Source organism: Sus scrofa, chromosome 14, assembly GCF_000003025.6.
Source record: "Sus scrofa isolate TJ Tabasco breed Duroc chromosome 14, Sscrofa11.1, whole genome shotgun sequence".
In the NCBI taxonomy this organism is placed as follows: Eukaryota; Metazoa; Chordata; class Mammalia; order Artiodactyla; family Suidae; genus Sus; species Sus scrofa.
Window position 1 is genome coordinate 113,904,010 of NC_010456.5, and position 15,980 is coordinate 113,919,989.

Below are 15,980 nucleotides of genomic sequence, written 5' to 3' on the forward strand. Positions count from 1 at the left end.
GGCCGCACCCATGGCATATGGAAGTTCCCAAGCTAGGGGTTGAATTGGAGCTAGAGTTGGTGGCCTATACCACATGGGATCTGAGCCGTGTCTGTGACCTACACCACAGCTCACCGCAACGCTGGATCCTTAACCCACTGAGTGAGGCCAGGGATCGCACCTGCATCTTCATGGTTACCAGTCAGATTCATTTCCACTGAGCCACGAGGGGGAATGCTGTATTTATTTTTAGAACATGTTATCATTTGACAAAATCCGGTTTAGATTTGTGTCTGGACTGCCTGGAATGTTTGATACTTACTTGATTGCCCATATTAAATACAAGATTGGTGAAACAGTTGAGTTTCACCTAGGTTTGTACTTTTAGCATAAAGCTGTCATCCCCAGATACCTCTCATTTGGAGATATTGAGGTTCTGGAAACTGATGCTTCCTTTTATCTATAGAATCATCACTGTAAAACCAGTAATAATTATTAAAAAGGGACAAAATATCTCTGGGGTGCTGAGACACAGGTTCCATCCCCAGCCCGGCAAGGTGGATTAAGGATCCCTGGCCTGGAAACTCCATATGCTTCAAGGGGGCCAAAAAGAAAAAAAAAACTGACAAAAGAATAAAGAAATGGGAGTTCCTGTTGTGGCTCAGTGGTTAACAGACCCTACTAGTATCCATGAGGGCACAGGTTTGATCCCTGGCCTCACTCAGTGAGTTAAGGATCCCACGTTGTGGTGTGTAGGCGGGCAGCTACAGCTCCGATTCAACCCCTCACCTGGGAACCTCCATATGCTTCAAGTGTGGCCCTAAAAAGACAAAAATAAAATAAAGAACTGTTCTGGAACAATACAGGCTTGAAATTCAGTATATTTTAAAATATCTTATACATTTCCTACAATAAACAGACATTTTAACTTTGATGAGAATCAGGTATTTATTTGATCATACTCCTATGAATTTATACACCTGTTATGCATCATTTATCTCAGAGACAATGGTGTGACTTTCTTTTTCTGAATGTATGCAGAAACAGTTTTGTACTTATTTATAGGATAAGTTAGCTGTCATTTAGGCATCTTTCCTAGAGCGTGTGTTTTCAAATGAGATAAAATAATGATAATGAATTTTGCCTCTGTTCCTTTTCTCTAACTTCTCAAGAAAAACCAAACATTTTAGGAAGAGAAATTGGTGTTTGCTTTCTTACACACAGTAGTGTTCTTAAACAGTCCCATGCATTTAGACAGGTGCATTTATTATTACTCAGTTCCTTGATATTTAAAAATACATAAAAGTTTTGGCGTGGTTACTTTGTGGTGAAGCTCATTAGTTGACACAGACTCTCAAGGCAGCATTTAAGCATATGCCTCTTAAATATGAATGGACAATCAAGTATCTCTGGATGTTTGAGAAGAGCCTCTAACACGGTGAGACCAAACAGAAAAAATAACCTTAACTGAGCTGGTTTAGCTCACTTTAGCCAAAATCTGACAAACCATTTCTCACTGCAGCTATTACTTTCTCTGACTGCTTAAGGCCACTTCCCAAACCAGCGGTTATTAGCAACTGTGGAGATTTGCTGCCTCTTCATACATGGTAGAGATAGAAGCATCCTTGTATTCCTTCAACCCACCCGGTTGTTTGGGCCTCCACACTAGGGTGCATGCTGCAGATCCTTCCTTGAAGCTTCCTTAGCCTTACTGCACATGCAGAGGTTAATGTAGGCCTTTCTGGCAGAGTTCTATGTCTTAAGGACTCATTACCTATTTTTCTTTTATCCTTTCACTGCAAGATTTCTTAAGGAATAGGTAGTTACTTCCTTTTCCTTGCCCTTGGCTTCATCTTTAATCCTGTATAGTCTGGCTTCAGGTTGTCACAACCAGTGAGTTCCTTTATTGTCAAATCCACATCTTGGTTGTCATCCCTCCTCCCTCCTTGACTCCTTTGTTGCTTTTCGCATCCAGCTTAGCTCTTGCAAGCCCAAGAGCTTGTTTCTCCTCCGTTTCTCTGACTCCTTCCTTTTTCATTTTAGGTTCCTGATTTCTTTCTTTTGTTTCTAACTGAGCATTCTCCAGGATTTTGTCTTTATCTTCCATGGTCTTTTCCTATGTTTAGAAAGTTTTCTTTGACTCATTTTTTAATCCATAGCCCTGTATTCAGTATCGTAATAAAGAACTGCATGAGATGCAAAGATGACAAATATATTTCCTGTTCTCAAGTAACTTGCAATACATAGGAACTTTATGCTTTTTACCCCCCGTATCTTGTTACCAAATTTAATTGACATTTTTTGAAAATGCTTCATACATTGTTTTCTTCCCATTCTTGCTTCTACTAGTGCAACTTTAGTCACTTTTATTTGTGCCTCATTCAGTGCCTACTCTGTTTTCCATGCTCCATAAATGCATTTTGAATGAATGAATCAATCAACCGTATCCATCTTGATTATTGTAAAACTTCCGAGATTGCTTCTTTTACTTTTCTATTTCATCAAGTATGCTTTGGCCAAATTCATCCTCTTTAAACATAATTTTCATTTTACCAGTTTATCAGAAACTTCCTGTAATTAAAATAGTAAAATATTACCTTTTGTGAACTGAACTGTTCCCCCACCCTCACTGCCAATCATATGTTGAAGCCCTGATCCCTGATGTGATAGTATTTGGGGATGGGACCTTTGGGAGGTAATTAAGGTTAGATCGGGTCATGAAGGTGGGGCCCCTCATGATGGGGTTAGTGGCTTTTTCAAAAGAGGAAGAGTGAGAGAGATCACCGTCTCTCTACTGTGTGAGGATGTGGTAAGAAAGCAGCAGTCTTCAAGCTGGGAAGAGGGATCTCCCCAGGAACTGAATCTGCCAGCACCTTGATTTTGGACTTCCCAGCTTCCAGAACTACGAGAAATAAATGTCTATTGTTTATGCCATCCATCTCTGGTATTTTGTTATAGCGGCTCAAGCAGACTAATACATTGTTTTTTTTTTTTTTTTTTTTTTTTTAACCTATCAAAATAGCCAGGATAGGAAAAGTGATTAAAAGAAGCCAAATGAGTTTTATTTTATTTAATTAATTAATTAATTTATTTATTGTCTTTTTGCCTTTTCTGGGGCCACTCCTGCAGCATATGGAGGTTCCCAGGCTAGGGGTCTAATCGGAGCTGTTGCTGCCAGCCTACACCAGAGCCACAGCAATGCCAGATCTGAGCCTCATCTGCGACCTACACCACAGCTCATGGCAACATGGGATCCTTAACCCACTAAGCAAGGCCAGGACCTTATGGTTCCTCGTCGGATTCGTTAACCACTGAGCCAGGATGGGAACTCCTGAATGAGTTTTAGATGTTGGCTCTACAACACTGTGTCCGTAGTTAAATAGTACTGTGTTGTACACTTAACATTTTATTAGATCTCATGTTAAGCATTCTTACCATGATAAAATCTAATTGAAAAGAAAAAAGAAAATGATAATGTACAGTTATCAAGGCCTGATGACCCTTTCTCTGATTGCATCTCCTACTACTTTTCCCGACTCTATTTCAACCACATTGACCTTCGGGCTATTTCGCAAACACTGCGGGCATTCGAGGCCTGCCTTAGGGCCTTTGTAGTTGCTGTTCCCTGTCCCTGGAATGTCCTTCTCCCACACAGCTTTATGGCTCACTTCCTTCCTTCAGATCTCTACTCAGATTTCACCAAGTCAGTGAGACTGTCCATGGCCTTCCTATCTAAAATTTCAGCCCTTCCCCTGCAGTGCTTATCACTTTCCCTTATTTATTTTTTTCGTCCTTCATCCCAAACGATATTATATCTTTTGCTTTTTTTTTTGATTAAAAAAAATTTTGGCCTGTCTCTCGCACCAGCACATATGCTCCTTGAGGGCAGGTCTGTCTTGTTCCCAGCTGTATTTCTAGGACCCACAACAGGGCCAAGCACGTAGATACTCAGTAAATATTGTTGAATGGCCGAAGTGAGTATTAATGAGAGTGTGAGACAGGCACTCTTTTTTTTTGTCTTTTTTAGGGTCCCGCCTGAGGCATAGGAGGTTCCCAGGCTAGGGGTCCAATAGGAGCTGTAGCCTCCAGCTTAGGCCACAGCCATAGCAATGCCAGATCCGAGGCTAGGAATCGAACCTGTGTCTTCATGGATGCTAGACGGGTTCATTAATCACTGAGCCACAACAGGAACTCCCCAGGCACTGTTTTTTTATAATGTTAATGGTGGTGTGATTGGTATAGTCTTCCTAGAAAGTAATTTGGCAATATGCTTAAGAACCTGATGCTCTTTGCATCTCCTTTTTGTCTAGTAGGTCCACTTGCAGAAATCTGATCTCAGGAACTGTCAGAAATGCATGTAAAACTTAAAACATAGAGGTGCTCATCTAAAAGTATTTTTAAAAGTTATAAATTTTTATTAAAATATTGTGGTAAATAGGAAGTTCCCTAGTGGTGCAGCAGGTTAAGTATCCAGTGGGTTAAGACCACAGCTGCTGAGCAGGCTCGATCCCTGGCTAGGGAAATTTCACCTGCCTCACTCAGGTGCGGCCAAAAACAACAAAAAAAATTGTGGTAAATACACATAACAAAATATACCATTGTAACCATTTTTAAGTGTACAATCCAGGAGTTCCCATCATGGCACAGCAGAAACGAATCCCACTAGGAACCATAAGGTTGCAGGTTTGAACCCTGGCCTCCCTCAGTGGGTTAAGGAGCCAGTGTTGCCATGAGCTGTGGTGTAGGTCGAAGAGGTGGCTCGGATCTGGCATTGCTGTGGCTGTGGTGTAGGCTGGCAGCTGTAGCTCCAACTGGAGCCCTAGCCTGGGAACCTCCATATGCCCTGGGTGTGGCCCTCAAAAGCAAAAAACAAACAAGAACAAAAACAAAAACAAAAAAGCTACATAAAATGCTGATGGGGAATATTCCAAAATGTTAATAATAAAGCTAGGATGATTTCTATATTTGTCTTATACTTTTCTATATTTTCCAAATTAAGCAGGCATTGCTTTTTTGTACATAGTCATCTTTATTATCATTCATGAATGCACTAGAAACTGACATGGCTCCTAAGAACCTCTAGCTTCTCATGGGCATCTGCTTTCCATTCATTGCTACACAGTTAGAAAATCTACTTGAGAATGATTAAAAAAAAAAAGGCCAAATAATATCTTAGTGTCATGATAATAAGTTTTTACCCCATAGGCACCCTGAGAGGGCCTCTGGGCCTCCCAGGTCAAAATGCTATACTGACTTCACAGACCTGCTCCCTCAGATGTCTTCTGGAAGTCCTTACGCATTTCAGTGGGCATCTGGCCACCATAGAACATTCTATTACTCTACTAGTTTTTAAGGTGCAATTCCAAGGTTAAACATTGGGCCCAAACTTAACATTGTCAAACTATCCACGCTTAGTTTCGGAAAAAATTGTGTTACTCACTTTACCAACTCTCCCTGCCAAAAAGGACCCCAAAGCATTGTGTTATTGCAAAGAAGACACGTGAAGTTCCTCCTCTCTCCTCAGGTTGAGTTATTTAGAATCCCAAATGTGAGCACCCAAGCACAGGATGATAGCTTTCTCCCAAAAGCAAGCAGGCATAACTTACTTAGGGGGAAAATAGAAAATAAACCTCCAAGAATTCCCTTTTCCCACTGTACAGAATCCAGACCCTTTCAGAGTTTGCACAGCCCTTTATCCTCTGGCTCTAGACCATATTTGTACCTTCTGTTCAAAAGGGCATCTCATAATTGCATATATGGAATATATGTATATGTCTGTCTGTCTAGATGTCTATATTTACATCTGTATAAGTGTTTCTATGTACACATACTGTGGCAAGCACACTTATGCTGGTGTTCTTCTCCTAAAAGACACTTAGTTCTGCCTAAGACGCTGATGTGCCTTTGACACATTGTTAAAATGCTGTTTTTTTCCCTAAGATCTCTGCTGATCTTTAAAAAATTTATAATTATATCCTATATAATTAGTACCACTATTTCTTTCTTTTCTTTTTTTTTTTTTTTTTTGGTCTCTTTTTTTAGGGCCACACCCACGACATATGGAGGTTCCCAGGCTAGGGCTTGAATTGGAGCTGCAGCTGCAGGCCAATGCCACAGACATAACAACACCAGATCCGAGCCATGTCTGTGACCTCCACTGAAGCTCATGGCAGTACTGCATCCTTAATCCACTGAGCAGGGCCAGGGATCAAACCTGCATCCTCACGGATACTAGTCTGTTATGTTACTGTTGAGCCACAACGGAAACTCCTCTTAATTCTCGTTAGTCCCTAAATTGCTACTTTTGACTCTTTCATAGTGCCTCTCTTAATATTCACCTAATTCTCTAATTTTTGCTCATTCTCCTCCCATGTAACTTATGCTGAAAAAAATTCCAACACAGAAAAGTGTAATAGTACAATGAATTCCTGTATAACCCTCACCTAAATTCATTGTTACTATTTTGCCACTTTAGTCTCTTTTTCCATATAATACATATGTACATATATGTATATATGTGTGTATATATATGGTTTTTTTCCCCTTGAACCATTAACTGACCATTTGAAAGTAGGTTGCAGATATTATGCTGTTTCACTGCTAAATACTTCAGCATGGATCTCTTAAGAATAAGGATGTTCTCCCAAATAATCATAGTATCACACTCAAGAAATTTGATATCAGAGTTCCCATTATGGCTCAGTGGTTAACGAATCCGACTAGGAACCATGAGGTTGCAGGTTCAATCCCTGGCCTCGCTCAGTGGGTTGGGGATCCAGCTTTGCTGTGAGCCGTGGTGTAGGTCGCAGATGGGGCTCGGATCCAGCGTTGCTGTGGCTGTGGTGTAGGCTGGTGGCTACAGTTCCTATTCGACCCCTACCCTGCACCTGCAGCAGGTGCAGTCCTAACAAACACACACACACAAAAAAAAAAAAAAAAAAAAGAAATTTGATACCAATACCAACATATCATCTGATATTCATCCATAGTCATTTAATTGTCTGATGTATTTAGTGTTCTTTATATATATATATATATATATATTCTTTTAGTATTTTTATTTTTATTTTTATTTTTTTGTCTTTTTGCCATTTCTGGGGCCGCTCCTGCGGCATATGGAGGTTCCCAGGCTAGGGGTTGAATCTGAGCTGTAGCTGCCAGCCTACGCCAGAGCCACAGCAACACCAGATCTGAGCCGCGTCTGCAATCTACACCACAGCTCACAGCAACACCGGATCCCTAACCCACTGAGCGAGGCCAGGGATTGAACCTGCAACCTCATGGTTCAATCATAGTCGGATTCATTGCCAAGATGGGAACTCCTCTTTTATTATTTTTATACATTTTTTAAAAGGTAACTACTTAGAGTTATTGCAAAGTGTTTGCTGTATTCCTTATGTTGTACAATAATACATCCCTGAGCCTGTCTTACACTCAGTAGTTTTTGCCTTGCACTTCCCTACCCCCCTATACTGCCTCTTCCCCTGCTGCTGCTTACTGGTAACCACTGGTTTGTTCTCCATATCTGTGGATCTTCTTCTTTTTTTGTTATATTCACTAGTTTGTTGTATTTTTTAGATTACACATATTAGCGATATCATACAGTATTTGTCTTTCTCTGACTTATTTCACTTAGCATAATGTCCTCCAAGTCTATCCTTATCCCTGCAGATGGCAAAATATTATTTTTCAGGGCCGAGTAGTACTCCATTGTATGTACACACATATCACATCTTCTTTTTCCATTCTTCTATCAATGGACACTTAGGTTGCCTCCAAGTCTTGGCAATTATAAATAATGCTACTGTGATCATTGGGATGTATGTATCTTTTTAAATTAGTGTTTCTTTGTTTTTTTCAGATACATACCCAGAAATGAAATTGCTGGGTCATGTTATATGGTAGTTCTATTTTTAAGTTTTTTGAGAAACCTCCATACTCTTTTTGAAAGTGGCTGCACCAGTTTACATTCCACCAGTGTGTAAGGATTACCTTTACTTCCCATCCTCACCAACAGTTGTTACTTATGTGCTTTTTGATGACAGCCACTCTGACAGGTGTGAAGTGATAGCGCATTGTGGTTTTGAGTTGCATTTCCTCAATGATTAGTGATGTTGGGCATCTTTTCATGTGTGGTATTCTTTATTTTATTATTTTTTTTTACTATAGTTGATTTATAGTGTGGTATTCTTTAATATGGAATAGTCCCCTTTTCTTTTTTTCTTTCATGACATTGACAGTTTTGGAGTCTAGGCCAATTGTTTCACAATCTGGATTTGCCTGATTTTTTTCCTTCATACTTAGAATCAATTTAAATCTTTTTTTTTTTCCCAGCAAGAATACTACCTTGTGAAATAACTTCCTGCCTTAATAATTAATGCGTAAGCTGTGGGGTGATATCTTGAGGTGACATCTTGATATATCCCAAGCCCCCCACAAATTTTTATCCAATGGTTTTGGCATCTTTTTAAAAAAGTATTATTCTGCAAAGTCTCTTGTCCATTTCTGTCTTTATTAATCTATTCCTTCATCATTCTAGTGTGAAAATAGATGTTTGAGATAGGAAGAGATAGTAGTGAATCTTTTTTCAAACATCTTATTTTTTCAGATGCATATTAAGGGTTTTGCCCAAGAGCAATTGTGTGACAAAGTTAGGATTAGAACCTGGATTTCATGGTTCTTAATCCAATGCTATTTCTAGCTGCCTCTGATTGACCCTTCATAATACAAAACACAAAGCAAATATATATTACCTCAAATAGAGTATACATTTTTTTTCGAGTAGAAAGGAAGCATACTTTAGTTTTCCTTTTGCATGCATTTTTTTTTTTTTTTGGTCTTTTTTGCTATTTCTTGGGCCGCTCCCGCGGCATATGAAGGTTCTCATGCTAGGGGTCGAATTGGAGCTGTAGCCTCCGGCCTATGCCAGAGCCACAGCAACGCGGGATCCGAGCCGCATCTGCAACCTACACCACAGCTCACGGCAATGCCGGATCGTTAACCCACTGAGCAAGGGCAGGGACCGAACCCGCAACCTCATGGTTCCTAGTCGGATTCGTTAACCACTGCGCCACGACGGGAACTCCTCCTTTTGCAAGCATTTTTTTATTCACTTATTCAAAAGAGGCAAATCAGTCTCCTCTCCTGCCCTGCCCCTCCCATATCCTTCAAGCTCCAGCCATACTAACACAGTGCTCCTTACCTTCCACTTATGTGCTGTTCCTTTGCCTTGTTACATTGGTCCTGTCTTTCTTTTTTTAATTGTTTTTTATTTTCTTTTTAAAAATTAAAATTTTTTGACTATTTTTGATGAATAAAAATTATATATGTTTGAGGAGTTCTCATTGTGGTTTGGTAGATTGTAGCATTGACCTGGTCTCTGTGAGGATGTGGGTTTGGTCCCTGGCCTCGCTCAATAGGTTAGAGATCTGGCATTGCCGAACGTGTGATGTAGGTCACAGCTGCAGCTCCAATTTGACCCCTGGCCTGAGAACTTCCATATGCTGCAGGTGTGGCTATAAGAAGAAAATGTTGCATATGTTTGGGAGTTCCCTGATGGCCTAGTGGTTAAGGATTTAGCATTGTCACTGCTGTGGCTTTGGTTTGTTCCCTGGCCTGGGAATTTCTGCATGCCATGGGTGCGGCCAAAAAATTGCATATGTTTAAGGTGTACAATGTGATGTGTTGATATATGTGTACATTGTGAAATGATGACTACAATTAGGTTAACTAATGTATCCGTCACCTCCTGTAGTTATCTTTCTTGCGTATGTGTGGTGAAAACACCTGTGATTTATTAGCAAATTTCAGTAAACGGTACGCTGATTTTTTTTTTCTTTTTTGGCCACACCCACTGCATGCATATGGAAGTTCCCAGGTCAGGGATCGAATCTGAGCTGGAGCTGCCACCCATGCATAGCTGTAGCAATGCCAGATCCTTAGCCCACTGTGCCTGGCCAGGGATTGGCGCCTCCACAGAGACAAGCCAGCATTAACCCACTGCAGCACAGCAGGAACTCCCTACATTGTTATTACCTGTAGTCACCCTATAGCAGATCACTAGAACTTATAACTAAAAGTTTGTACCCTTTAATCAACATCTCCCCTTTTCTCCCACTCATCTTTGAGCCTCTGGTAACCACCATTTTACTTTATGTTGCTCTGAGTTCCAGTTTCCATTTTTCGCATGTGATTGAGACCATGCAATATTCATTCTTCTGTATCTGGCTGATTTCACTTAGCATAAGGTCCTCCAAGTTCATCCTTGTTGTTGCAAATGGAGGGATCTTCTTCCCTTTTAAGGCTGAATAATGTTCCTCTCTGTGGTGTGGGGGTGGGGGTGTATGGTAAGTAACATTTTAAAAAATCTATTCATTTGTGGATGGATACTTAGGTTGTTTCCATATCTTAGCTTCTGTGAAAAATGCTTCAGTGAACAGGGGAGTGCCCATATTTCTTCAACAGAGTGATGGTATTTCCTTTGGATATATACCCAGAGATGAGATGGCTGGCTCATATGGTAATTCTGCTTTTTAATTTTTGGAGAAACTTCCATACTGCTTTCCACAGTGGCTATACCAATTTTAAGTCCCACAAGTTGCGCACAAGTGTTCCCTTTTCTTTACACTGTTACCAATACTTGCTATCCTTTTTATTTTATTTTTCATTTTTGGCCACCCTGAAGTACATAGGATCAGATCTGAGCCACGGTCACGACTGTCATGACCTAAGAGGCAGCTGTGGCAACGCTGGATCCCCAACCCACTGTGCCAGGCTGGGGATCAACCCCGAGACCCAGCGCTCCCAAGACTCCACACATCCTGTTGTGCCACAGTGGGAACTCCAATACTTGTTATCTTTTGACTTTTTTTTTTTTTTTTTTTGCCTGCATGGTGGCATATGGAAGTTCCCAAACCAGGGACTGAATCTGAGCTGCAGCTGCAACCTATGCCACAACTGCCTTGCACATTCTAGATCAAATATTTATGGAAGCTGTCAGAACTGGAGGGACTTAGGGTTCAGAGTCTCAACCATATCTTTACGGTTTGTGCTGGGCTGGGGATTGAACGTGTGCCACAGCAGAAACAATGTCAGATCCTTAACCCAATGCACCACAGCAGGAACTTCATCTTTTGAGTTTTTGATAATAGCCATTCTAATAGGTACAAGATGATAGCTTATTTTGTTTTGATTTGCATTTCCCTGGTGATGAATGATGTTGAGTGTCTTTTCATATACCTAGTGATCATTTGTCTGTCTTCTTGGAAAAATGTCTATTCAGGTCCTTCATTTATATATATCTATAGGTATATATTTTTTTTGCAGGGCCGCATCTGTGCAATATGGAAGTTCCCAGGCTAGGGGTTGAATTGGAGCTGCATCCACATGGGATCTAAGCTGCATCTGCAACCTACACCGCAGCTCACAGCAACACCAGATCCTTAACCCACTGAACAAGGCCAGGGATCAGACTCGCATCCTCGAGGATTCTATTCAGGTTCATTACTTCTAAGCCACAGCAGAACTCCCTTCATCTATTTTTAAAGTTGAGTTATTCGTTTTTTTGCTGTTGAGTTGCGTGAGTTCCTTATATATTTAGATAGTAACCCCTTATCAGATATATGGTTTGCAGATATTTTTTTCCCATTCCATAGGTTGCCTTTTCATTTTGTCGATTGTTTGCTGTGCAGCAACTTTTCAGTTTGTTGTCGTACTTGTTTATTTTCGCTTTTGTTGCCTGTGCTTTTGGTGTCAATTCCAAAAAAATCATTGCCAAGATCAGTGTCAAGGAGCCTTTCACCTACTTCCCGTTTCTTTTTAACTGTTGCATGAGCTGAGTTGAATTCTGCAGAGGCGGCCCAATCCAGCTCAGGTGCCTCCTTTTATCATAGGACCTTATTCGTACCTTGTAGAACACCCGTGTGGATTTTTGTTTTCCTTTTGGTAATTGCTGTTTGCAGTTCTGTTCTTTCTTGGACCGTGAGCGCATTGAGGTCAGGAGTTACTGTTTAGTTCATCTCTGAGCTCGCCCGTTGGAGTGCTCAATCGACGTGGGCTTTAACAGTGAAGCCGTGTCAACTCTGGGGTCATTGATGGCTTTACGGTAAAGATATGGTTGAGACTCTGAACCCCAAGTCCCTCCAGTTCTGACAGCTTCCATAAATATTTGATCTAGAACATGCAAGGCAGTGTGGAAAATGGAAAGCTAGTTTATATGTTATGCAAATCCTCAAGGAATACAGGGAGGAAAGTCCTGACTGTAGTTATAAAAAAGACTGAGTTAATTGGTGCTATAGGGAGTGACATGCGATGCCCTAGCAGTGAGAGGACAGAGGTCTTCTCAGGTCAGTCTTGGAGGAGGACAAAGGCTGAGGGGAGGGTCAGAGCATTTCAGTTGCAAGGAGCAAGTTGAGAAAGGCATAGAATCAGATAATTGCGTTTGGGACAATTCGAGCCATTGATTTGATTGGCTTTTAAGATTTTTTGCTTTATAGTGTACACATAGATGGTTCTTTGTACATACTGATTGCCGTCCTGAGCCTTTTCTATTTTGCTTTTAGGGAAAACTAGGGTACATTTGTTATTACTTTTTACATAAACATTATTATTTTTTTTGGAGTTGCCATCGTGGCGCAGTGGTTAATGAATCTGACTAGGAACCACGAGGTTGCAGGTTTGATCCCTGGCCTTGCTCAGAGGGTTAAGGATCCCGCGTTGCCGTGAGCTGTGGTGTAGGACACAGACATGGCCCGGATCCTGCGTCGCTGTGGCTCTGGCATAGGCTGGAGGCTATAGCTCTGATTAGACCCCTAGCCTGGGAACCTACATATGCCGCAGGAGCGGCCCTAGAAAAGGCAAAAAGACAACCCCCACCCCCCAAAACATTCTTTTTTTGGCTGCATCCGGAGCGTGTGGAAATTCCCGAGCCAGGGATGGAACCTGTGCCGTAGTTGTGACCTGTGCCACAGCTGTGGCACTGCTGGATCCTTAACCTGCTGCACCTCAAGGGAACTTCCACATTTGTTGGTACTAATTGAACACTGTATTGCCAGAAAAATCTCTTGTTGGGGTAATTTATACCATGGAGGATTTTTTATTTTTTAATTTTTATTTTATTTTTAATTTATTTTTTGCTTTTTAGGGCCACACCCTTGGCATATGGAGGTTCCCAGGCTAGGGGTCCAATCAGAGCTACAGCTGCCGGCCTCCACCACAGCCACAGCAATGCCAGATTCGAGCCATGTCTGCCACCTACACCACAGCTCACAGCAGTGCCAGATCCTTAACCCACTGAGCAAGGCTAGGGGTCGAACCCACAACCTCCAGGTTCCTAGTCGGATTTGTTTCCCCTGCGCCACAATGGGAATTCCGTGGAGGACTTTTGTGGTAGTCATTGTTCCAGCCCAAGTATGTTTTTAAAGGTCTCTCCTCTACTGCTTGTGCAACACCTGTGAGCCCGAATGCTTCACTCCTAGCTTAGATAGGTTCAGCCTCAGGGGAAGTTGTTTAATGATTGAAAACCTATGAGGCATTACTGCTTCAGTTCTGAATTTTCAGTGTTTTCTGTAGCCAGAAAGAGTTACATGACTGCTTTGATTTACATCCAGAATAGGACTTTAAGCATCATTGAGAAAGGGCTGAGGACTAGAATGTATACTTATTTTCCTGCTATTTACTTTTCTTTTTTCTTTTTTTTTTTTTTTTTTTTTTTGGTCTTTTTGCCATTTCTGGGGCTGCTCTCGCGGCATATGGAGGTTCCCAGGCTAGGGGTCTAATCGGAGCTGTAGCCGCTGGCTTATGCCAATGGCCACAGAAACGCGGGATCTGAGCCAGGTCTGCAACCTACACCACAGCTCACGGCAATGCCGGATCCTTAACCCACTGAGCAAGGCCAGGGATCGAACCCGCAACCTCATGGTTCCTAGTCGGATTCGCCAACCACTGCGCCACGACGGGAACTCCTTACTTTTCAAATAAGCAGAAGACCCTGAAATATACCAACATTAAGTACCAACTTGTAGAAACAATATTGTGTTCAGAGGAAGAATTAATATACACATGCCGTTTTAAGATATTAGTGTCCATTTTTTTCTTTAAAATATACACCTGCTTGTATGTTGAAGAACTCTTCACCAAATGACAGAACTTTTTGCTCGCAATAAATGTTGGTAAGATAGGAAATGTGAACCAGTAAAGAACTGATTTTTTTTTCTTATAAATACTGGCTTACTCCGAACAAGTTTTTATTTACTAACCTCATTGCTGTAAATTTCCATCATGTGTTTTGTGATCTCCTCTCTGGCATACATTTTAATTGTTTTCCTACTGCTTCATAGAGCCTATAATCCTTTTATAGTTTTCTGAGTTTTAAAATAAACCTATAAAATGTTCAGTTTTATGTTTAATAGCCATGCTTCACAGTGTTCTAAAGATGTGAATAAATTCAGGCAGGCAAAAAGCTTTTGATTTGGAATACCTTTGTTTCTATGTTTTAAAAAAATGTTTTGGCGTTCCCGTCGTGGCACAGTGGTTAACGAATCCGACTAGGAACCATGAGGTTGCGGGTTCGATCCCTGGCCTTGCTCAGTGGGTTAAGGATCTGGCATTTGAGCTGTGATGTAGGTTGCAGACGTGGCTTGGATCCCGTGTTGCTGTGGCTCTGGCTTTGGCCGGCGGCTACAGCTCTGATTAGACCCCTAGCCTGGGAACCTCCATGTGCTTCGGGAGCGCTCCTAGAAAAGGCAAAAAGACAAAAAAAAAAAAAAAAAAAGTTTCGATCCTCCATTGTTTTACGCGCTGATGATTTTAGATTTCTGGCTGGATTTTTAAAATGCTTAGAAATACTTGTAAAGACACATAGAAAAACCCTAAAATACACAGGTAAAAACACCGGTCTCAAGTTTCTTTTACTGAGTTTCAAAAGATCATTTCTTTTTTGGAATGTCCTGTATTCCTTATTGATGAGTAGGACCGTCACCATCCTCTTAGAGCTTACGTGGAGGAGCTAGACACGGACCAGGTAATCACACTCATAAACTCGCTCCACCGTGACATGTGCTCTGGAGGAAAAGTGCTTGGCGCTGTGAGAGCTTATGGGGAGGTGGGAGGTGGGAGGTTGGAGGTGAAGGAAGCAAGTGACTTTTGAGTGCCTTGAGATCTGACAGTTAAGTAGGCGTCAAGGAGGGGACATTTGGGTGTGGAAAAGAGAACATTACAGGGAGATATGATAAGGGGGGTGGTAACATGGTACATTCAAGGAACTAAAAGGAGGTTTGTGGCTAAACCCAGAGAATATGTGTGTGTTGGTGGGAAGGGCAGGGCACAACCTGCAGTGGGAGAGGGAAGCAGGGATTATGCCCATCAAGACATGGAGGCTGTACTAAGGGCGCTGCATCCTTCCAGGAGCAGCGATGTAGCTGCGAAGCATTGGGGTATGTGAGTGGGCCATGATTCGAGTTGCAGTTTGAAAAAATGATGGTCTTCTATGTGGAAAGTCTATTGAAAGGGGAGTGAGAAAAGACACGCAGAGGCTCTTGCAGAAATCTGGTGAGAGATGCTGACAGCTGGGTTTACGGAGGCGGTGGTTGGGATGGAGAGGGGTGGGCTGCTTTGAAGATGCTGAAAAGGTGAGACTTTACCAAACACCTTTTCACGGATCCCGAGAGAGAAGCAAAATAGGGGTATTATCTCTGTAATTGAAGCCTAAAGGGTCCAAGATCACATGATTAGTAGGCAGAAGTAGATTGGTGCTTGAAGTTAGGGGTTTGACCCCAAACCCACTGCTCTCCCTTTTATGGCTTTCCATCTTTTTAGGAGCAGAACCGTCAGTTTGGAGAACTTAATTATCCTCTGACTGTCATTACACCATCTAAAATGTTCTGTTCCTGTGCATTAAATCCAAATTTACACCACAAATTCATTATCTGATAATGAGCCTTGCTTTGTGAGGCTCAGTAGGTGTCAGTTAAATTATTCCTACCTTCTGATGTGGGAATAGTCCA

At 41.6% G+C, this 15,980-nt stretch overlaps 1 protein-coding gene and 1 long non-coding RNA gene across 6 annotated transcripts in view; one reads left to right on the forward strand and one right to left on the reverse strand.

Annotated features, from left to right (window-relative positions):
• Positions 1-15,980, forward strand: part of CNNM2 (cyclin and CBS domain divalent metal cation transport mediator 2) — a 171,400-nt gene that overhangs the window by 15,040 nt on the left and 140,380 nt on the right. The gene's annotated exons all lie outside the window — the stretch shown is intronic.
• Positions 2,940-5,252, reverse strand: LOC110256779. Its single transcript, XR_002338756.1, has 2 exons — positions 4,812-5,252; positions 2,940-3,099 (listed from the first exon to the last, which is right to left on the reverse strand). It is a non-coding gene; the product is annotated as an uncharacterized LOC110256779 (long non-coding RNA).